The sequence below is a fragment of the Lissotriton helveticus genome, chromosome 6, assembly GCF_964261635.1.
Source record: "Lissotriton helveticus chromosome 6, aLisHel1.1, whole genome shotgun sequence".
Taxonomy (NCBI): domain Eukaryota; kingdom Metazoa; phylum Chordata; class Amphibia; order Caudata; family Salamandridae; genus Lissotriton; species Lissotriton helveticus.
The window spans coordinates 1,277,478,752-1,277,503,884 of NC_136067.1; positions in this window are offsets into that span (position 1 = coordinate 1,277,478,752).

Here is a 25,133-nt window from a genome sequence, read left to right on the forward strand (position 1 = left end):
ACTTAAGAGAGAATTAAAGACAGATAATGCAGCCTATAACACAGGCTACACGGTCCAGTACTTCAACTAGAAATTCCACCAAAAAATCCACAAAACAGCAAAGCCTGTACAGATTTCCCTTGCTTCAGCAGCAAAAACCCTCTGGAATGATAGAGAGGAGGATCTGGACAGACAAGCCCCATAGGCTGCCATTATGTGGCTCAGAACAGGATACTGTGCCTTTAAGAGAACTTTCCAGAACTTCACAGTATCCCAGAATGCACTGCAGGTCCCTTTTACTTTCAGTTCTTTTTTCTGGCTCCTGCAAGCAGGACCCTGGAGCATTGAGCTCTCCCTTTTCAAGGGTTTATTGGTGATTTTTCACTATTAATTTCGTTTTGAGTGCTTACAAAGTACTTTAGTGCTGTTCTTCTTGGGGTTTGCTCCTTTTTGATGTCAAATATGCCTGCATTATTTGACAAATGCCCGGAGGGCTCCAGAAAGAAGGCCAAATCGGATTCCCATGAGGTGTGTATCCTCTGCCTTCCCTCTTCCCCTGTCCCAGAGGAGTGTGAGATTTGTCAGGGCTTCTCTGGCAGGACCCTGAAGGAAAGAAAGAAGATCAGGCTTCAGGGACTCGAGGAAAGAAGGCTGAAGGCACAAGGTGGGTCTGGAGGGGCTCCTTCTACCCATGCTGAGGCCTCTGGGGGGCTCCCCAGGGGCAGGAAGACCAGCAAACGTGCCCACTCTCCGTCTGGGTCGATTGCAGAGACCACGACGTCGAGAGGAATGACTGCGGTCTGTTCCCCGTCCCCCCAGGGCTCTGGGGCGAAGCGCCGTCAGCGCTCGACGTCGAGGGATGTGCACAGACCGCCGTCGAAGTCTCCGGTGACGATTTCGTCGTCATCCTCGTCGGTCTCGACGTCGAGTGATCGACGTCGAAGGGCCCGGCGTCGGCGCTCGCCGTCGAAGCGACACCGCCGTTCGCCGTTGGCGAAGAGGAGGAGAACATCGTCGCCGAGGGGATCCTCGTCGTCGAGGAGTGGTCCGACGTCGAGGCGGAAGAGGTCGCCGTCGAGGCGGAAGAGGTTGCCGTCGAGGCGGTCGAGGTCGCCGTCGAGGCGGTCGAGGTCGCAGTCGAGGCGGTCGAGGTCGCCGTCGAGGCGGAAGAGGTCGCCGTCGAGGCGCAAGAGGTCGCCGTCGAGGCGCAAGAGGTTGCCGTCGAGGCACAAGAGGTCGTCGTCGAGACACGAGAGATCGACGTCGAGGTTTGGACGACGGTCGACGTCGAGGAAGAGACGCTCAAAGTCGAGGGGCCGACGCTCGCCGTCTGGTCACCGTTCTTCGACGTCGAAGAAACGGGAGAGGAGGCCTGATGCCATGGGAGGCTCTCCGACGCCCCAGGCTGGTGGTGGATCACCGGGCTCGGTGTATTCCGAGGTGTATACGCCTTCGCAGGTTACGCCTCTGCCGCCATTGCCGAGGGGCCCCCCTCCGATGGTTCCTACCCCTCCGCCTTTGCCTCCGCTTCCGCAAACCGTGCCTCAACCTCAGGTGCCACTGAAGCCTCCTCTGGTTCCTCCGAGGTCGTTTTCGTTGCCCAGGTTTCCCACACCTCCCAAGGGGACTCCTAAGCTGCAGGCCCCGGCCAAACCTAAGACGCCCGCGCCGGTGGAACCGGCGGATCGCCCGAGGCCTAGGAAGTCCAGATCGCGCTCCGGACGGAGAGGAAGATCTAGGAGTCGGCGCAGATCCTCCACTAGATCTAGGCGCCGCCATAGGAGGCGAGGGTCAAGGTTCCGCACGGACTCCTCCAGGACACGATCCTATTTGCCGACCTTGTTGGATTCCCCGGGGACAAGGGTGTCTCCGGTGGACGACATCAGCACGTTCCAGGAGGTTCTCCTGAGAGGGGGCTACGAAATTGGGCATCACGGTGACGGCTCCTACACGTACGACGTCCGTGATATTCGAGACACTTCACAAGAAGCATCTGTCTCACCCTCTGCTGCCATTGGTGCCAGGGCTGGTCGAACCTTCGGAGGAGCTGTTTCTTACGCCTGCGGTGGTGAAGGCCGCTCCCTCTCGACATCTGAAGAAGTACAGAGCACCGGATTCGGACCCGGCCTTCCTGCGGATGGACCCAGTGCCCGACTCAGTTATAGTGACGGCGGCCAGGAAGTTACACTCTACCTCCCCGTCCTCCACCGTGCCGCCTGATAAGGAAAGCCGATGGATTGATTCGGCTGGGCGGAAGGCTTGTGGAACTTCTTCCACGACCATGAAAGCCTCCAGCGATTCGGCTTTACTGGGACAGTACAGCCGTGCCCTCTGGGACTCCCTGGAACAGTTCACGGACCTTCTGCCACGAGACAAGAGGGAGGACTTCCTAGAAATACTTAAGGAAGGGATGCTGGTTTCAAACCAGGTCATCAGCGCGGCTGCGGATATCTCGCTGTTGGCAGCCCATGGTTACTGTCACGGGATCAACCAGCGCCGCCATGCTTGGCTCAGGCTCACGTCACTCAAGCCGGAGGCCCAGCAGCGGGTGGCCAATCTGCCCTTTTCCGGAGAAACACTGTTCGGGAAACATGCCGATGATGAGATGGCCCGCATGAAGGCGGAGGCGGAGACCCTGACGGCTGTGGGCTTGGAAAAGCCCAAAGAAAAGAAGTCCTACCGCCCGTTCCAGAGACGGTTCGGTGCACAGGGGAAAGGACGAGGACAGTCTTCGGGACAGCAGCAGCAACAACAGCAGCAGTTCCGGAGACCCTTCCAAAAGCGCCAGAAGGGTAGAGGTGGACAACAGTCCTCTACAGCTAACAAAGGCCCGGCCGGGTCTCGACCCTGAGCGGTTACTTCCCCTTCATCCGTTACCCGCTCCGGTGGGGGGAAGCGTTCAACTTTTTCTGGCAGAGTGGAGAAAAATTACTCAGGACAAGTGGGTGCTGAATATTGTTTGCAATGGATACAGTCTTCGGTTCATCAGCCCTCCTCCATCGATTCCTCCGGTCAGCTCGCAGTATCAACTGCGCGAGCTCCAGGCGGAGGCCGATATCCTGTTAAGGAAAAGGGCGATAGAAGACGTACCTCTGTCTCAAAGAGGAAGAGGTCTGTACTCCCGGTTCTTTCTGGTCCGCAAGAAGGACAAGAACGAGTTCAGGCCCATTCTGGACTTGCGACAGACGAACAAATGGATTCGCAGAGAGAAGTTTCGCATGCTGTCGTTGCATCAGATTTATCCTCAGTTGCAACAGGGAGACTGGCTATGTGCAATAGACCTACAGGATGCGTACTTCCATGTGCCCATTGCACACAAACACAGGAAGTTCCTGCGATTTCAAGTCGGCACCAATCACTATCAGTACACAGTGCTTCCGTTCGGGCTGAAGTCTGCGCCCAGGACTTTCTCGAAGTGCATGGCAGTGGTAGCGGCACACCTGAGGAAGAACAAGGTGTTTGTCTACACGTACCTGGACGATTGGTTGATCAAGGCCTCCTCCTTCTCGGAAGCTCAAGCACACTTCCAGAAGACGTGCGTTCTCTTGAACAAGCTGGGGTTGCACATCAACATGTCCAAGTCTGTCCCGACTCTGGTCCAGTGCATTCAGTACTTGGGGGCCACCATCGATACGAGGTCAGCAAGCGTGTCTCCTTCGGAGGAGCGACGATTATCGCTTCGTCAGAAGGCTCAGGCTCTTCTGACCACTCCTTCTACAACAGTGAGGATGGTGTCTTCTCTACTGGGATCGATGGCCTCTTGTATCTTCCTGACGCCACATGCGCGGCTGCACATGAGACCGCTGCAGGAGTGCTTGGAGGATCAGTGGGACCAGAGGAGAGGATCTTGGGACGACAGGATACGACTGTCTCTGCATGCTCTTCAGTCTCTGAAGTGGTGGTGTTCAGCGGAGAATCTCCTCAGAGGGGTTCCCTTCCACAAGGACATTCCCACTCAGACTATCGTGACGGATGCGTCTCTCTAGGGCTGGGGAGCGCACTCCGGAGTCTTACAGATTCAAGGGACGTGGTCTCCGACGGAGTCCACGTACCACATCAATTTCCTGGAACTCAGAGCTGTCCACTTGGCACTGAAGGCCTTTCACCCGTCCTTCCAGACCAACTTTTTGCTTGTACAGACGGACAATACGACCACGATGTATTACCTCAACAAGCAGGGGGGCACGAGATCACGCACCCTGTCGCAGGAGGCGCAGGCGATCTGACACTGGCTTCTGGCCCGAGGACTGACGATGACGGCCACCCATCTGCCAGGTGTGCAGAATGTTCAGGCAGACACACTGAGCAGACTGATTCAGGAAAACCACGAATGGGTCATAAACGACGAAGTACTAGGAGAAGTCTTCGCAAGGTGGGGAACTCCAGACGTAGATCTGTTCGCCACCGCAGAAAACAGCAAATGCCGAGACTTCGCCTCCAGGTACTACCAGCCGGGGACGCTGGGGAATGCGTTATGGATCAACTGGTCGAACAGCTTTGTGTACGCTTTTCCACCCATTCCCCTGATTCCGACGGTTCTCATCAAGCTGTCCCAGTCCAGTGCGCGGATGATACTGATTGCCCCGGAATGGCCCAGGCAGTGGTGGTTCACGGACCTGCTTCACTGGTCTCTCCTTCCTCACATGAAGTTGCCGTGCAGGCCGGACCTTCTCACGAAGTTCGGGGGGCTGATGTTGCACCCCAACCTCTCGTCTTTGAGTTTGGCGGCATGGCTCCTGAGATAGTGCAATATGGCCATCTTAATCTCCCAGAAGATTGCATGGACATACTGAAGGAGGCTAAGCGCCCTTCCACTAGGACTTCTTATGCTTACAAGTGGAAGAGGTTTTGTATCTGGTGCAAGTCCAAGAACTATGACCCCACGACATGTAAGGAAGATGTCATCCTTCCATACCTTCTACATCTGGCGCAGTCTGGCCTTAATGTCCATTCCATTAAGGTCCATCTGGCTGCATTGACTGCCTACAGGAAATGCCCTTCACAGACTTCCTTCTTCCAGATCCCTGTGATCAAAAACTTTTTGGAAGGCTTGAAGAAAGTGTTTCCTCCTGTCAGGCTTCCTTCGCCTTCATGGGAACTGAATGTGGTGCTGTCCAGGTTGATGAAGGAGCCTTTTGAACCTATTCATAAGGCTTCGTTGCAGCACCTGTCCTGGAAGGCGGCGTTCCTCGTGACCATTACATCGGCCCGCAGGGTGAGTGAAATTCAGGCGTTGTGTTGCCAAGAACCTTATACTGTATTTCATGTTGCTAAGGTTGTTATGCGTACTCACCCTAAGTTTCTTCCCAAGGTTATTTCTGATTTTCATGTCAACCAGACTATAACTTTGCCTACGTTTTTTCAGAATCCTTCATCTCCAGCGGAAAGGTCTTTGCATTCCCTGGATGTTCGGAGGGTGTTGAAATTTTATCTGGATAAAACCAAAGATATTCGTAGGTCGGACCAATTGTTTATCAATTATGGATCAGTCAGGACAGGTCTTGCTACCTCTAAGCAGTCCATCTCGAGGTGGATTGTGTCCTGCATACAATTGTGTTACCAAAAAGCTAATAAGACCTTAGGGGGTAAACCTAAGGCTCATTCCACCAGGGGCAAAGCTGCCACGACTGCTTTGCTCCGTAATGTTCCAATTGCAGAAATCTGCAAGGCGGCCACTTGGAAGTCGGTTCATACCTTTGCTAAGCATTACTGCCTGGACACTGATGACAGAGCAGACGCTCAGGTTGGGCAGGCTTCGCTGCGAAATCTGTTCGCACAATAGTGGTGTTATTTCTCGTTTCTCCACCGCCGCTTTGGTGTGGGGATGGGCTTGCCATTCTATTCACTAGATTATGACTATACACAGAGATCCCCTACTACAGAAGGAGTAGTTTCTGTCCTGTAACTCCAGTTCTGTAGTAGGGGTATCTCTGTTATAGTCATAAGCGCCCACCCTCCTCCCCGTTGGAGAGAGATATTCATGTAAGGAATGCTACAGGTCTGGCGTGTTACGCCTTCAAAAAGAACTGAAAGTAAAAGGGACCTGCAGTGCATTCTGGGATACTGTGAAGTTCTGGAAAGTTTTCTTAAAGGCACAGTATCCTGTTCTGAGCCACATAATGGCAGCCTATGGGGCTTGTCTGTCCAGATCCTCCTCTCTATCATTCCAGAGGGTTTTTGCTGCTGAAGCAAGGGAAATCTGTACAGGCTTTGCTGTTTTGTGGATTTTTTTGGTGGAATTTCTAGTTGAAGTACTGGACGGTGTAGCCTGTGTTATAGGCTGCATTATCTGTCTTTAATTCTCTCTTAAGTGTCTGTGCAGGTCTGCATTTTTCGACACTGTAAGAGATTATTTTTGATTGCTCCGGGGTCCACGCACATGGGCGGGACTATTCACTAGATTATGACTATAACAGAGATACCCCTACTACAGAACTGGAGTTACAGGACAGAAACTACTCCTTCTGCTGTATCGGTTATATCTGGCTATGTCGGGTCTACAGTTCTCCTCTGTTAACGTACACTTAGCAGCGATCACAGTGTACAGAAAGTCACCTACGCAGGTTTCCTTTTTTAAGATGCTAGTGGTAAAAATTTCTGGAAGGATTAAAAAAGGTGTATCCACCAGTACGAGCTCCTTCTCTGTGGGAGCTCACTGTGGTCCCTACCAAGCTGATGGAAGCAACCTTTGAACCAATACACAAGTATTCCTTACAGCACTTGTCTTGGAAAGTGGCCTTGGTGGCAATTACGTCCGCTCGTAGAGTAAGCGAATTGCAAGCTCTGTGTAAAATACACAGACCTATTTATGTCAGTTACAATCAAGGACTCCACTGCCCAGAAATTCCAGGACAAGCAGGGGCTGCTACACATCATGCAGCACACTATTAAATCGCTCTTGTTTTCCCGCTGTGTGGGATGCTGTCAGTGACAACTGATAAAGACTGGATGGACTCTCTTACTCAGCAACACTTATCCCACTTTTCTTTTTGCGACTTGAGGGGTGAGGAGGAAAACATCTTAAGTCCATATCCAAATACAGTATAGCCAATGTGGTTACACAATAAATTAGTTTGAGATCAAGTCTAAAGTTAGTAAGTTTTATTCCAGATTCAAATTAAAAGACAAATTAGTGTAAACTAATCTAAGCATAATAGTACAAAAGTACAGTGCAAATAAGATTAAGCCAAATCTTTGAAGGTGGTTCACTCTATTTAACAAAGAAAACCACTAGTTCAATAATAGCAATATAAGGAATAAGGAAACAGAATTTCACCAGTTTGCATTAATTTGTCATCAAAGATAAGCATAGACTCCCTGTCTGTCCCTACTCTACCCTACCCAAAGTGGCAACCCTACACTAAAGCAAGACTTAGTTAAGATGAAATAGGAAAAAAGGAAATGATGTCAGCCGTCAAAGTCTTCAGTAAAAGATGCTCCAACATGGGTCATGTAGCATTAAACCTCAAAAGTCAAAGAGATCTGTACCTCAAGGCACCCTAAGCCAGAATGCTAGCTATACCTCACTACGTTGCACCATATCAGTTAAATCCAAAGTACGTCCCACAAATCCATCTTGTAATTTTCCATTTCTGATAGATACGTCTGCCTTGTGGATTCCTCACCTTGGGAATATCTCCCTTGCGCCAGCAACGTTCGGAAAATTCTTTGTAGCACGCCGGCGTGGACGACGTCATAGGAGCACGGCATCGCGCGCGACTCCGTCTGACGTCACCAACTCCTTATAAGACCCACGTCGGCGTGGGGACGTCAGTTCCCTTTTTTCCGCGTCGACGCTAGCGGTTTCTGCGATCTTCTGTGATTCAGATAGTAACTTGTTACTATTTTGTGTTACTGTTGCTCTGTTGAGTGTTTCTTCTTCGCCAAGGATGTCGTCGAGGAAGACAGGGTTCAAGCAGTGCGGATCGTGTGCCCGAATGATGTCAATTACCGATCCGCATGACGATTGTTTGTGGTGTCTTGGATCGGACCATGATGTTAAAAACTGCCGATCCTGCTTCAAGATGAACCCTAAGGCTTTACGAGAGTGGGAGGCTAAGCTTCTACTTGCTAAGGTGAAAGGAAGAGAGGCTGGAAGGTCTTCGAGGTCGACGTCCAGACGTTCGAGGTCGAGACAGAAGTCGCGATCCAAGTCTAGGTCGAGATCGGCTTCGAGATCGAGGTCCAGAGTGAGGTCGAGGTCCAGAGAGAGGTCGAGGTCCGAATCCAAGTCGGCTTCGGGTCATGCTTCGGGCTCCTCGAAAAAGAAGCACAAGAGGAGGAAGCATAGCTCTAGACATCACTCTGGCAAAGAGTCTTCGGATTCGAAGAGGAAGTCTCGAAAACATCATAAAGACTTTGTGTCTCCTTCTCCTTTGCAGTCTCTTGGAGGTTCCCCGGTTCCGGAGCAAGAACCGGATCCGGAGTCGCACCATTCTTTGGAGCATGAAGGAGATGAGGAGGTTCCTCGGGCTCTGACTCCGGTGGAAGACCCTGAGAATCAAGAGGGCCAGGATGAACCGATGCCGGAGCAGCCTCCTTCGGAGTGGCCGATGGGTTCGTACCCTCCCTTTCCTGGTCCTGGACAGCACCCCTCGCATTTCCTTAACGCTATGTTTGGCGTTTATGCGAGGGCAATGTACCCCAATGGTGTACCGGCTGGTCCCATGGGTACTTTGTCTTATAACTTGGGCGTCCCTCAAGCTTACGCTCCGGCTCCTTTTATGCCGTTCATGCCGGCGCCTTATACACCTTGGCTCGGTACGGCGCCGCAGAGGTCGTCGACTCCGCATACGGCTTCGCCGACTCCGGAACGACCTTGTGAGTTGGATCGAGGTGCCACGCCGGTTCGTGAGTCTCGTCCTCCAGCTGCCCCGGCTCCTCGTTCGACACCGGTTCCGGCTCCGTCAGGGTCTTTACCGGATCCGTCGACTTCGGTTCGCTTGGAGTGGTCGAGGCGCAGGGCTCAGCGCCTCTTGGAGGAAAAGGAGTATGAAGATCCTGAAGTAGAGGAAGGAGAACTTCTGGATCAAGGGGACTGTTTTGAGGACCTGCGTAGTGCTAGTGGCCTTGAACTCTCTCCTGAGTGGGGTTTGCCATCAGTTTCTGATGCACCATCTAAGGACGTGGCACCCTACCATGTTGTAATTAGGAAGGCTGCGGATCTGCTCAATCTGACTTTGCCTACTGTTGAGTACAAGCCTAACATCCTCACGGAGGTTTTACACTCGCCTTCATCAATTATAGAGCCTACGCTTCCATTCACTGAGGCTTTGACTGAGCCAATAATGGAGGTCTGGAAGAGACCTTTGACTGCTCCTGTGGTTTCCAGGTCGGTGGCAAGACGTTACAGGGTGGAACCTGGTGACCCTGAGTTTCTCTCTTCACATCCTTCTCCGGAGAGTCTGGTTGTGCAGGCCGCTTGTTCCAACAGGTCTGCAGGTTCTTTTCCTCAGGTGCCAGCAGATAAGGACTCTAAAACATTGGACCAGTCTGCAAAAAAGATTTTCTCCTCGGGTAGCATGGCTCTAAAATCTACCAATGCTACTTGCCTGCTAGGGAGATATGTTCACGCATTGATGGACTCTGTGAAACAGTTGTCATCTAAGCTTCCAGAGGAAGACGGAAAGAACTTCAATGAGGTAGTCTCTGATACTCAGGCTGCAGCCCGCTTGGTTATTCAGAGTGGCATGGACACGGCGGACTCTGTTGCCAGGATTATGGGCTCTACTGTTGCCACCAGAAGGGCCGCATGGCTGAAATCTTCTGATTTTTCAGAAGATGTACAATCTACTTTAATGGAATTGCCATTTGACGGAACAGGCCTCTTTGGGAAAAAAGCGGATGTAGCCTTGGAGGGGTTCAAAGATAGCCGGGCAACGGCAAGGTCTTTGGGACTTCAGGCTAGAGGTTCTGCCACTAGGAAGTTTAGGGGATTTGGTAGATCCACTTTTCGTTCCTATAAACAAGGCCAGCAGCAGCAGCAGCAGCAGAACCCTTTGTATAGATCATACAGAGGTAAACAAAGGGGTCGTGCTCGTGGACGCCAAGCCTCCTCCTCCTCTACTTCCTCCTCTAACAATCAACCCCCACCCTCAGCAGCAAAGCAGCCCTAGATCCGCCATTCCGGATCATGCGGGTCCGGTAGGGGGTCGGCTTACTCATTTTCTACGGGATTGGGAATCGGTTACATCAGATCTTTGGGTTCTCAATCTCGTAGAAAATGGGTATGCACTTCCTTTTCAGGAGGTCCCTCCCAATTACCCTCCTTGCCAAGGTTATTGTTCGGAGGACCACCTGCTTCTCCTACAGGAAGAAGTCCTGGCACTGTTCCGAAAAGGTGCGATAGAGGTGGTTCCAGAGCAGGAAAGGGGTCAGGGGTGCTACTCCCGGTATTTCCTGATCCCCAAGAAGAATGGCAGGTTACGTCCAATCCTGGACCTCAGGATTTTGAACCTCTATCTCAAGCAGGAGAAGTTCAAAATGCTCACACCTGCACAGGTTCTTCAAGCGCTGTTGGAAAAAGACTGGATGGTGTCGATCGACTTGTAGGATGCGTATTTTCACATCCCCATGCTGAAGTCGCACAGAAAGTATCTCCGTTTTACGGTGGGATCGCAGCACTACCAGTTTGCGGTCCTTCCGTTTGGACTTACTACTGCGCCTCGAGTTTTCACCAAGGTGATGGCAGTTGTGGCTGCGCATCTCAGAAGGTCGGGGATTCCTGTGTTCCCCTATCTGGACGACTGGCTGATCAAAGCAGAGTCGCCAGAGAAGGTGCTCCATCATCTGCAAGAGACAACTCAGTTGTTGCACAGGTTGGGTTTTTCGATAAATGTACCCAAGTCTCACCTGGTGCCCTCCCAGCGCAACCTGTTCATAGGTGCGGTACTGGACATTATTGTATGTCGTGCATTCCCTCCACCTCAAAGGATTCGCGACATTCCTTTATTCTACAATGGAGCGGTTGTTCCAGTCCTGAAGGTCCTTCGTCTGCTCGGTCTGATGGCTTCTTGCATTCTTTTGGTCAACCATGCACGCTGGCACATGAGGGCACTCCAGTGGTGCCTCCGCAGGCAGTGGTATCAGCACAACGGAGATCTCGGGGAGTCAGTGAGGATCTCCAGAGTAACCGCAGCGGATCTGTCATGGTGGAACGTGGAGGCAATCTGTCTCAGGGAAAGCCTTTCCATCTACCTCCATCGGTTGCCACAGTGATAACGAATGCATCCGCTCTCGGGTGGGGTGCTCATCTGGGGGATCTGGAGATCAAAGGTCTTTGGTCTCCGGAGGAAAGGTTGCTTCATATCAACCTTCTAGATTGCGGGCGATACGTCTGGCGCTCAAGGCCTTCCTCCCTTCCCTTCGCGGTCAGTCGGTTCAAGTCCAGATGGACAACACGACCGCGATGTGGTATATCAACAAGCAGGGAGGAGTGGGGTCGCAGTTTCTCTGCAGAGAGGCTCTGCGTCTCTGGTCCTGGGTTCAGGACCATCAGATTTGTCTGATGGCAAATCATCTGGCCGGAGTTCTGAACGTTCGTGCAGACGTTCTCAGTCGGCAGTTCTCTGCCGACCACGAGTGGAGGCTTCACCCGGAGGTTGTTCACGACGTCTTTCGGGTGGACCTGTTCGCCACTCGCGAGAATGCTCACTGCCTGTCATTCTGCAGTCTCCAGTATCCGATGCAAGGGACCTTGGGGTAAGCGTTTCAGTTGAGTTGGGGAATCAACTCCTTTACGCGTTTCCTCCCATACCCGTGATTCCTCAGGTTCTGAGGAAGATTCGCCAGGACCGGGCCGAAGTCATATTGGTCGCCCCGGATTGGCCAAGAAGGGTGTGGTACACGGACCTTCTCCACCTCTCCTCTCACCTGCCGCTCCGTCTCCCTTTCAGGGCAGACCTCCTCTCTCAGATGGAGGGGCAAGTTCTACACCCCCACCTCCAGACATTACACCTTCATGCCTGGAGATTGAATGGGCAACTTGAATTCCTTTTCTCTCCCTCACGATGTGATGGATGTCATTCTTTCTGTCAGGCGTGACTCCACTAAGTCCATCTATTCGTATAGGTGGTCTAAATTTGTCTCTTGGTGTAGGGAGAGGGATGTTGACCCTTTGAAGGCGCATTTGTCTGACATTTTGCAGTTTGCTCTTTCTCTGGCTCAGCAAGGATTTGCTGTTGCCACGGTCAAGGGGTATCTTTCAGCCTTATCGGCATTTCTCTGTTTGCCGGATCAGCCTTCTCTTTTTAAGTCTCCAGTGGTTTTAAGATTTTTGAAGGGTCTCACTAATAAGTTCCCTCCTCCTTTTGTTGTTCCTCATTGGGATTTGAATCTTGTGTTAACCTATTTGATGGGTTCTCCCTTCGAACCCTTGCACAAGTGTCCCATGAGGCTTCTATCTTTTAAAACGGTCTTCTTGGTTGCAATTACCTCGGCAAGGAGGGTAAGTGAGCTTCAGGCTCTTAGTTCCAAGCCCCCGTTCTTGACCATTCATGCTGAAAGAATGGTTCTCAGGACCAGGGCTGCTTTTCTTCCTAAGGTGGTAACTCCCTTCCATCTAGGACAATCCATTACCCTTCCTACCTTTTATCCTCCCCCTCACCCTTCCGAGGAGGAGAGGCTTCATCGCTTGGACCCAAAGAGAGCAGTTAGTTTCTATCTTGATAGGACTAAAGACTATCGTATTGACGATCAGCTCTTCGTGGGTTTTGCTGGCTGCAAGAAGGGCAGAGCAGTGCACAAGCGCACACTTTCCAGATGGATAATCCTGTGCATCAAGATTTGCTACTCTCTGGCGGGTAAGGATCCTCCTGAGGGTATTAGAGCTCATTCAACTAGAGCAAAGTCTGCAACATCCGCCTTGTCTAGTGTTCCTGTTGAGGACATTTGCAGAGCCGCGACTTGGGCCTCCCTCCACACTTTCGCGAAGCACTACTGCTTGGATACCGAGGTGAGGAGGGACGGCCACTTCGCGCGCTCTGTCCTCCAAGATTTCCTGGTGTAGCAGAGTGGACACCCTCCTCCGGGAGTGGGGACTGCTGTGGGACTCTATTCACAAGGTGAGGAATCCACAAGGCAGATGTATCTATCAGAAGAACAAGTTACTTACCTTCGGTAACGCTTTTTCTGGTAGATACAGTATCTGCCTGTGGATTCCTCACTGACCCACCCGCCTCCACGTTGTCCGCTCTGCTATACCTGGTTTTATGTATTTATATTTCTGGTTCTTGATACCTTTGCTATGCACTTTGTGTGCGGTTTTGATTTGTATGTACTGTGTGCACTGTATATGTGTATTTTTACTGTCGTTGGTCCGTCCGGGTGCCTCGAAGGCACGGAAAAAAGGGCGGTACTGACGTCATCACGCCGACGTGGGTCTTATAAGGAGTCAGTGACGTCAGACGGAGTCGCGCGCGATGCCGTGCTCCTATGACGTCGTCCACGCCGGCGTGCTACAAATAATTTTCCGAACGTTGCTGGCGCAAGGGGGATATTCACAAGGTGAGGAATCCACAGGCAGATACTGTATCTACCAGAAAAAGCGTTACCGAAGGTAAGTAACTTGTTCTTTACCACCACACATAGGTTTCTTCACACTATCTTGTTATTCTCAAGAATCGATATCCTGGTCATCCTTGGTCCCATCTCCTTCTACGAGAACTCTCCTCCAATTTTGTTATTGCTCTCCTTGTACCAGTTTCTGCTTCACATGCCCCACTATCTATTGATAACAAAGACCACCTTCTTTCTGCTAACAAAGCCTTATTCACCTGCAGTGGGAACACAAATTACATGCAACATTTCTTCTGCAAAGAATTTGATGGTTAAACTTAAAACGTGAGCTTGAGTCCAAATGAGTCACCAGCCCACAAGTTAGGCTAAGTTAACAAGTGCACAGGTTACATTTATGTGCACTCTAAGCACATGAATCCCATTTAGTAAACACAACACTATTTCTCTTATCTGTATACGTGTGCGGACATTTGCACGAAGAATCGCATTTCTGACAGTTAGGTTATAAACACATATATGTTGTATTAAATTGCAGAGATCTCCTTATATATCCTATACTCCCATTTCTATTATTGACATTAATCTCACAGAATATATGCAGGTGCAGAATACATTAGACTATAATGCATCCTTAACATGTCTTTCGGGATGGAGTCAATTTCACACTTCTTCACAACCAAGGACTTCACTGCCCAGAAATCCCTAGACAAGGAGGGGCTGCTACACATTGCCCATTGCACTATTAAAGATCTCTAGTTGTCCGATGGTGTGGACTCTGTCAGTGGCAATCAAGGTCTTCTCTCCCGAGAAAGCTCAGGACAAGGAGGGGCTGCTACACATCACGCACTGCGCTATTAAAACATTCTTTTTTCCCCCGTGTTGCGGGATGCTGTCAGTGGCAATCCAGGAATTTTCTGTCCAGAAAGCACAGGTCCAGGAGGGGCTGCTACACATTGCACACCACGCTAAGGAAGTGCTCCTGTTTTCCCATGGCACAGGACGTGCCTGGGCAAAAACCGGGCCATGAGAATTCCGGTCTGCTCCTGCCTGCAGCCACATGAGGCTGGGCTATCCTATTAACAACCAGCATTAACATTGTCAGTGCAACTGCATGTTTATCTTTGCCACTGGATTCAAGCTAGCCTGGCTGATCCGCGGTGTTACCCCGAAACCAGTCCCAGGATGCTTGCTTCCGGTTCACGGAAGATCTGGCTTGGCAGTTCGGGCTGGACTGTTCCCATGAGGCATAGGGTCAAGACTGATTTTCATATAGCTGGGTATGAACTGAGGTGGTGAAGTGAGCTAAAGAACGATGATGGATTCAACCCCGATCTGCTGGGGGTGAGTGTCTGAAAAGTTCTCCATCCATCATCTCCTTGTGCTGGCTTTGTTCGCCCTAAGTTGGCAGGGTATTCTCAGACGTGGGTCCCTTGCTCACTTTGCCACTAGATTCACCCTAGCCTGGCTGTTGAATGAATGAATGAATGAATGAAGGCATTTATAAAGTGTATCATTCACTCAGAAAGTGCATCTTACCGCTATTGCATGCGGGGAAGTCTGAGGTGGGGGAAATAGTGGACCCAGTGGAATGTAAGGATCAGATGAGTAATAGAACTGCATGGTCCGGGGTCGCAAAAATCCAGGTTTTAAGGAGTTTCTTGAACATAGGTTCAGACTGCGCCAGTCTCAGCTGGGTGGGCAAGCTATTCCAGGCTTTTGTTCCTAGGACTGGCATTGACTGTCCCCCTCTGGATGTCAAGTGGAAGGGGGAGGTGCTAGAAGATTTTCCGAGGACGATCGCAGGAGTCGTTTAGTGATGTTTGGTTTGATTCTGGACCGTGGGTATTTGGGTCCAGTTGCCCTGAAGGTTTTAAAGATGATTACTAGGATTTTAAAGGAATCCTTTTACGTATAGGCAGCCAATGGAGTGTATTGAGTGCTGTTCTGGCTGAGGACCCAGCCGGGCTGCCGCGTTTTGGACTGTTTGTAGTCTTTTCAGAACTGCCTTTTTTGCTCCTGCGTAAATGCTGTGGCAGTAATACAAGCGTGACAGAATTAGTGCAACTGCAACTGTTTTCCTAGCAGTGACAGGGAGAAGATAAAAAAAAGTTTTTAACAGTTTTGTCATGTGGAAGCATGTGCCTGCCACCGAGAGGACTTGCTGGTGGAAGGATAGAGCAGAGTTGAATCTGATCCCTAAGTTCCTCACAGTGTCTACTCTATTGGGAGATGGAGCCGTATCAATCGGTCACTTCTGTTTGGGCATGAACAGGTTAGATTTCCCAAGCAGCATGATTTCAGTTTTTTGGCTTGATTCATCCAATCCATGACTGCGGATAGACAGTGCTGAAATTTTCCTTCAGTTGCTGTGGAATTTTTGTCAAGGGTGAGGATTAGCTGGGTGTCATCCGCGTACGAGAAAGACTCGATGTCAAAGGATGCAATCAGATTAAGCAGCGGTATCATATAGAGATTAAAAAGTGTTGGGCTCAGGGCCGAGCCCCGAGGGACTACAGCTGGCAACAGTTTTTCTGTTGATTTGTAGTTGCCTAAGGTTACTATTTGTCACCTGTTTTCCAGAAAATATGTTAACGAGGCCAACGCCTTGTGGGTGATGCCACTATCTGCTAGCCTGTCTCTCAATATGTCATGGGAGACTGTATCTAATGCGGCCGATAGGTCCAACAGAATCAGTACTGCTTCTTTCCCCTGATCTAGGGCAAATTTTAATATTTCAGTTCTATGAAGTAGCACTGATTCTGTTGAGTAACCAGTCCTAAAACCCGATTGCTTGGGGTGTAGGATATTGGCTTTCTGTAGAAAATCATTTAGTTGTGTGTTGACTAGTTTCTCTGCTATTTTGCTCAGATATGGTAGCAGCGAGATGGGTCTGAGATTAGAGAGAGTTGTCGGTTCCGGTAATTTCTTTTTTTGGAGGGGTTTGACAGAAGCAATTTTCCAATTGTCAGGAATTGTTGCTAACTTGAAGGAGGAGTTGATTATTTGGTTGATAGAGTTTATGATGTAAACAAGGGCATGTTGAGGGGTGTTACCCAGAAACCGGTCCCAGGATGCTTGCTTACGGCTCAGGGAAGACCTGGCTTGGCATGTCAGGATGGACTGTTCTTATGAGGCACAGGGTCAAGGCTGATTTGCATATAGCTGGGTCTGAACTGAGGTGCCAAAGTGAGCTAAAGAACGATGATGGATTCAACCCCGATCTGCTGGGGGTGAGTGTCTGAAAAGTTCTCCATCCATCATCTCCTTGTGCTGGCTTTGTTCGCCCTAAGTTGGCAGGGTATTCTCAGACGTGGGTCCCTTGCTCACTTTGCCACTAGATTCACCCTAGCCTGGCTGTTGAATGAATGAATGAATGAAGGCATTTATAAAGTGTATCATTCACTCAGAAAGTGCATCTTACCGCTATTGCATGCGGGGAAGTCTGAGGTGGGGGAAATAGTGGACCCAGTGGAATGTAAGGATCAGATGAGTAATAGAACTGCATGGTCCGGGGTCGCAAAAATCCAGGTTTTAAGGAGTTTCTTGAACATAGGTTCAGACTGCGCCAGTCTCAGCTGGGTGGGCAAGCTATTCCAGGCTTTTGTTCCTAGGACTGGCATTGACTGTCCCCCTCTGGATGTCAAGTGGAAGGGGGAGGTGCTAGAAGATTTTCCGAGGACGATCGCAGGAGTCGTTTAGTGATGTTTGGTTTGATTCTGGACCGTGGGTATTTGGGTCCAGTTGCCCTGAAGGTTTTAAAGATGATTACTAGGATTTTAAAGGAATCCTTTTACGTATAGGCAGCCAATGGAGTGTATTGAGTGCTGTTCTGGCTGAGGACCCAGCCGGGCTGCCGCGTTTTGGACTGTTTGTAGTCTTTTCAGAACTGCCTTTTTTGCTCCTGCGTAAATGCTGTGGCAGTAATACAAGCGTGACAGAATTAGTGCAACTGCAACTGTTTTCCTAGCAGTGACAGGGAGAAGATAAAAAAAAGTTTTTAACAGTTTTGTCATGTGGAAGCATGTGCCTGCCACCGAGAGGACTTGCTGGTGGAAGGATAGAGCAGAGTTGAATCTGATCCCTAAGTTCCTCACAGTGTCTACTCTATTGGGAGATGGAGCCGTATCAATCGGTCACTTCTGTTTGGGCATGAACAGGTTAGATTTCCCAAGCAGCATGATTTCAGTTTTTTGGCTTGATTCATCCAATCCATGACTGCGGATAGACAGTGCTGAAATTTTCCTTCAGTTGCTGTGGAATTTTTGTCAAGGGTGAGGATTAGCTGGGTGTCATCCGCGTACGAGAAAGACTCGATGTCAAACGATGCAATCAGATTAAGCAGCGGTATCATATAGAGATTAAAAAGTGTTGGGCTCAGGGCCGAGCCCCGAGGGACTACAGCTGGCAACAGTTTTTCTGTTGATTTGTAGTTGCCTAAGGTTACTATTTGTCACCTGTTTTCCAGAAAATATGTTAACGAGGCCAACGCCTTGTGGGTGATGCCACTATCTGCTAGCCTGTCTCTCAATATGTCATGGGAGACTGTATCTAATGCGGCCGATAGGTCCAACAGAATCAGTACTGCTTCTTTCCCCTGATCTAGGGCAAATTTTAATATTTCAGTTCTATGAAGTAGCACTGATTCTGTTGAGTAACCAGTCCTAAAACCCGATTGCTTGGGGTGTAGGATATTGGCTTTCTGTAGAAAATCATTTAGTTGTGTGTTGACTAGTTTCTCTGCTATTTTGCTCAGATATGGTAGCAGCGAGATGGGTCTGAGATTAGAGAGAGTTGTCGGTTCCGGTAATTTCTTTTTTTGGAGGGGTTTGACAGAAGCAATTTTCCAATTGTCAGGAATTGTTGCTAACTTGAAGGAGGAGTTGATTATTTGGTTGATAGAGTTTATGATGTAAACAAGGGCATGTTGAGGGGTGTTACCCAGAAACCGGTCCCAGGATGCTTGCTTACGGCTCAGGGAAGACCTGGCTTGGCATGTCAGGATGGACTGTTCTTATGAGGCACAGGGTCAAGGCTGATTTGCATATAGCTGGGTCTGAACTGAGGTGCCAAAGTGAGCTAAAGAACAATGATGGATTCAACCCAGATCTGTGACTGGGGGTGAGTGTCTGAAAAGTTTCAGCACTCCATCCATCATCTCCTTGTGTTTGCTTTGTTATTTGGCAGGGTATAACCAGACTAGGGTTCCTGGCTCACTCTGCCACTGGATTCAAGCTAGTCTGCCTGATGAGGGGTGTTACCCCGAAATTGGCCCCAGGATGCTTGCTTCCGGTTCAGGGAAGACCTGGCTTGGCAGTTCGGGCTGGACTGTCCCCATGAGGCATAGGGTCAAGACGACTTGATGTAGCTGGGTCTGAACTGAGGTTGCGAAGTGAGCTAAAGAACGATGATGGATTCAACTCAGATCTGTTGCTGGGGGTGAGTGTCTGGAAAGTTTAAGTGTTCCGTTCATCATCTCCTTGTGTTTGCTATCTTCTTCTATCAACCATCTTTGATAGTATAGACATTGCTCTATTAATATGTACTGCTTCTATGGGCAAAAAGAAAATTACGATGGCAATTACCGGCAAGGTGATCACTACCTCTAGCTCGAGTTACATTGCAAATGATCTTTCTGGAGCTATGGGACTGAAAAACAAAGAGGGGCAGATTTACAAGCCCCCTGCGCCACCAGTACGTCACTTTTTGTGACGTACTGGTGGCGCATTTTACTGCTCCATAATTACAAGGACAGGAAAAGCCAACCTCCGTGATTTTTCCTGTCCTTGTAAATATGGCCCCTTTACACGCAGCACTTTGCGTGGAAGGGGCGTTCCATGGGTGTTGCTGTGGGTGTTCCCAAGCAACACCCATGAAACCAGACACATTTCCAGAATTACGAGGAATCATAAATCTGGAAATGCGTCTGAATGCTACGCCTCCCAGGGGAGGCGTAGGGAGGTGCATTTCTCCTATTTATTTCCTCTTTCAGTGCGTGCTCATTCTACAGCACACATTGAAAGAGGAAAATGCCGATAGTGATTGTTTTTGTGCGGGAAGGTACCCCTTCCTGCACAAAAAAAATCTCCCCACAACGCAGGCATCCTTGCACCATGGTGCAAGGGTGCCTGCACCGGCGCATGGCTGCAGTTTGTGCGACATATTGTTGTAAATATGTTGCATCACAGAAGCACAGAGATATAACATATTGTTGTAAATATGTGGCATTCCTGGGCTTTGAAAGTGACTCAGTGCGGCACAGCCAAATGGCTTGCAGAATGCACTGAGTCACTTTCATTGTAAATCTGCCCCAGAGATTGTAAATGTGGAGGAGAGCTTGGAAGCAACACAGTGAACAGTATCTGAGGTCCTACTCATGGTGGTGGGGACTATAGGGAGCTCAAGTGAGCTCTCCAAAGGAGAAGCTTCATTCACAATTTAAAAATAATCCATGTGTATCATAAGCCCCTCTTTCGATGATCATTAACGCCTCCACATCTATTGCACAACCACCTCCTGCTAAAAAGAAAAGCGGTGTAGTTAAAACAACTAGGCACACAGAGGATAGAACTACAGAAGGTGATCATGTGTCATATATTCAGAGTGTGGGTACCGAAATGAAAGAAATGGAAAATGTTGTCAAGCTGACCCTAGAGGGGGTAACTAGTAAACTCGCCCAGCTAGACACAGTTGTAACCAGTACACTAGAGCTACTAAAGAAGCATACTTATACTTCATGAGCACATGCACAAAATCCAGGTGAAGCTGCGGCAGGAAGTACAAATGTTAGGGCAAGCTGCAACTCTATGGGGGACAATATAATGAAACCACAAAGGAGGCCCAACCAGGCAGAGATCTCTTCTAAGCAACCCTGGGTGGAGTTTGCGTAGCTGCACTACGCGGAACTCCGCCATGTGACCACCATTGGCCATGGCCTTAACTATATTGCTGCCATTGTCTGTGGCAACAAATCAAACCTTAAGCCCTCTTGGTCGCAGCCTTTCAAAGACCTTGTTGTTAAAGTCTTCCAAAATGTTTGCAGCTGTATGGGATTTCTCCATTGCGAACATCGCTACTGTGGGCTGCTTCCGAGCATCATCAAAAATCTCAGCAGTGTCAACACCTGCAGATATTTTTTCTCTAGCCCCTACAAAATAGATCCAGTGTGCAGTGATGCACATGTAATCAGTCGCTTGGCAACTGGTCCACATGTCTGTTGTCAGGTGGAGAGTGGACAGTATTCTGCTACAAAGCTTTTCCAAGCAATTCAAGCACATTGTGATGTAGCACTAAACAGCAACTCTGGCAAAATTGGACTCTTCCATTTCGGGATGATGGCTGCCACAAATTCAAGAAAACCCACACCTTCAACAAAAGAAAATGGAAGGAAGGCACAGTCCTTTTCAGTCCAGGTGCTACTCCTCCCACTACTCCATATGCAGATCAGCTTATTCAGAATGGTGCTGACTCACCCAGCCTCTCTGGAGTCACTGCACGTCCCCAACACCTGGCATCCAGAGCCAGACATGCAATACACAAAAGGCAGACCCAAAGACTCAAAGCACACAGAAAGGCCCACTTCTAAAAGTGGCATTTCTAAAATAGTGATAATAAATCTGAGAACACCATTACGCAGCATTATCACCACTATTCCAAACATACCAAACTTTATTACACTACTCCTCTCATGTCAGGAATTACCACTAAAACATATCAGGGAATCCCCAATGCATTCCTATGGGAGGCCAGCCTTACAGTAGTGAGAAATCAAAATGGCTGTTTGTCACTACCAGGACATGCCACACGGTTAAGACACATGTCCTACCTTTTGCCTACACCGCACCCTGCCCAAAGAGCTAGCTGGGGCATACCTTAGGGGTGGCTGATATGTAGAAAAAGGGGAATCACAGACGTGGCACCCACTTCATATGCCACGTCACAATAGCAGTCAACTGCGGGCGCAGGCTCTGCAATGGCAGAGGCCTGAGACAGGTTTGAAAGGCTACCTTGGTGTGGGGCGCAAGCAGCGCTGCAAGCCCACCAGTAGCATTTAATTTAATTTACTTGCCCTGGGTATGTGAGATACCATTTTACAATGGACTGATAGGTAAATTAAATACGGGAAACAGGTGTAGACCAATCTTACCACGTTTACCATAGAGAGCACATGCACTTTACACTGGACAGCAGTGATAAATTGCCCAGAGTCCTAAAACCACCAACACCAGGTCAGACAAAATACCAGATGGAAGGCAAACAAGTGCTGGGATGACCCTGTAAAAAAGGGCCAAGTTCAACACCTGTGTATCCAAAATGGGATTACATTTATCAAACCTAGGGATAATGACTGTTGGTGTGCCTGCACAGCTTGAACCCTCTGTGTAGTAGGGGTGGGTCCCTCAGTTCGCCCTCCTGCCGCCTGATGGATGGAGAAAAAGGAGTCTGAGACTGCTTTAACTTTTGCCTGGAAGGAATCTGCTAGCAAATTGCAGAATTCTTGACCTACACTTGTCTTTTTCTGTAGGGGGAGTTTACTCCGCTTCAGTACTGTGGAAAAGAGTTGTGGGTCATCAGTGTACCTGCTGTACACCACAACCATCATTCATACTTAAATGCACATTGCTTAATGCCGTTATGAAGGTGTCTCCACAATAAACAGGTCTGGTTTCATTGGTATCGGGTATGTACATTTATACACTCAACAGGAGACATGTCTCAAAGTTTCATTAGTATATTTCTACTACTAAGCTGTTTCTTGTGCCGAATCCAATAACATTGTCTTTGTTCTCTTATTACCCATTTATGTAAATTCTAAAAGGTCTCCCTTAGGGGCCAGCATGGAACTACTGTTCCCACAGTGCAGTGTGACATACTCTATCAAGCACTGTGTACCAATTCATTGTTCTATATGTAGCGTCTGGCGTCCTCAGTTTTCCCCTCATAGACAAAGACCATCTTTCTGGGTTGTTCTGCTAACAGTGTCAGCACCAGCAAGGTAAACAGGAATGCATTGGACTTGGTCAATGGAAGTGAAGAGAAGGCAGCAGTTGGAAAGCAGCCCCACATGCTGATCACAGCAGGCACCTGGGTGGCAGGGAAGTTGCATTAAGTGATAGTTGAAAACTCCCATCACATCCTACTGGGGGCGCCAACTGACCGTTCTGCGGTCATTCCATTTGCAACCAGTGCTGAGAGGAACCCTTCCCATGCCAATGACAAATAGTCTTTTGTGCAGGATGGTATCAGTGCACTGCTCTAGTAGGGTTAAGAGGCATAACCCTCACAAAACATAAACATAGGCAACTTGAATGCAGTACTCATATCCGATTAAAGCTGTGTAACGTTCCCATGTAGCAGGGTACTCTACTCACACAAACCTAGTGCTGAGTGGAGCTGAGAAGGAGCCTGGCCCAAGGTCGCCGTAAAGGTACCCATAGTATTTTGCTTCATTTCCTGTCTATAGTAACTGGAAACCCATCACTCATCCTAAAACTATAAACTATTGAGGGTGTGTAGCAGCGATGATGCCCTCCACTCAATCATGTGCAGCCAGGTGCAACATGCCAATCAGGGTACTGATAAAATGTAGACAACTGGGGAAGATTAATGAAAGTTGGAACCTGTAATAAAGTGTGTGGGCAAATGTTTCGGTGATTCCTTAAGTTTCTGGACATGCAGTATCTTTCCTAATAAGTTGCATCAGCACTTGGCCTCTGAGCCAGGACTTGAAAGGGAAACAAATAAGTGCTAATGAAACAGTACCTCCCTGACCCTATAGGTGCATCTGGCCAATTGCAGGAAATTCCGGTGTGTGTACCAAATGCAAGAATGGGAACTCTTGCCACAGCAAGTTTACCCTATGTGTCTGCATCGTGAGGTGAAGCAGCCCCATTAATAAGACATGCCTTTGGAATTTGACGTGAGTCTTAAGCCAGTGGAAGTGAGAAAATGCATTGCCCAGCAATAACCATTGTGTGCCCTGTCCCACCCTAACATATCATGATCCACCTGCTCTTACCAACAATCGCATTTCTTTATTTCTTAAAAATCATACTACATATTTCCTCCCGTTGACATGTCCTATGTCCAGTAGTGAAGAATGACTCGCGTATTAACTGCACGGTCTGAAACATGATTAATGGGCTATTGTTTAAGTGTATTATTGTGCTCTGAGTTTCCAAACCCTAATTTCACAACCCGGGAAACACTTGTTCGGAATTTAATGTTCAGTGTGCGCCTAGTTATGAATTTTGGGTGGTAGGGTGCCTAATGGACACACCACCAAGGATTCCTATTGGAACCAACTCCCCATCTCCGTTAAAGATTGAGTGGCTCAAGCGTAAACAACTCTTTTCTGCCACAGTACCATGTTCCAATCCAATGGTATGGCGCAAGGAGTTTCTCTTGTGCATTACTCTGCCTCGAGGACTGCATCCCATTCAAACCGACACTCATGTAAAGAAACGCTTGGGTATGAGCAGGGCCCATGGAATAATGCATCAGGATAAAACCAAATTATATGGCAGGGTTGACTAAATTACGCGGCCAGAATAATACTATTATGAGCGGAAATGCAGTACATATCATTACAGTATTGTGTGATTATTTAGTCATTTTTATCTATGCTAACACGGTCTTTGCAAAGGTTTTATCTCAATAGTAGGATTTTAATACTCAATGAACAACAATGCATTCCCAGATGGTGACCAGCCAGCCTTTGTGAAGGACCTTACCCTGGGCAGCATCACATGTTGCCCCATTTTTCATAGCTTGATCAGTTTGAGCTAGAAACCTTATTATTATTATTTTTTATTAAATCTGCAAATTATGCAGAATACAATTGATAGTATGGTTAACAAAGCAAGCCTATTATTATGCGAAAAATGCAGCCACATTGAACCATGCCAGTTGTCCTGTGTATAAGAGAAGATGGCCATGTTGCGATCCAGCTGCAAACTAACTTGTATATAGGTGTGCAGTGTTGTGGGTTAACGTCTGTGTGGTAATTATTTAAGCACATGTGTAATTTAGCTACTTGCCAGCGTGGGTAAACAATATGACAAAATGAGCATCGGGTGTGTTCTCATGCATGCCACAATCTCTTCCATTGATTGCAACTGTTGTATGGCAGTTGTAACTTGCTGGTTCCTCTGCTGCGTGTGAATTTCTGTTTTATATGTGACTGCTTATATTCAGGGCCACTGGAATAAAACAGCCTGGGAGAGCCACATTTTGCTGCAGGGTTTACTAACTTATGCCGCCAGAAAATCACATTATGTGGCCTGTTTTGAGATAGTATTACTTCATTTTTTTCTCATTTTTATACTTGTAGACACTGTTGGGCATAGGGTGTACCTCAATAGTACCAGTTTAAGAGACATATATAGAATAAACAACAGAAGTTGAGCACTCAACCTTTGCAAAGAGGCCTTTCGCTGTGCTGTAAAACCACGTGTTGCTGGCAGGAATTGCCAGTTTTAAAAACAAAAAAAATGTAAATCTTTATTTTAGACATCCAACACATACATTAAACTTGTAATAAGTACATTTATACAGTTTACATTTCAATATGTATGCAGAAGATGTCGAATATTTGTCTTTAAACCCTCCAACCCTTCTAGCTACAACCTCCACCCTCTTAA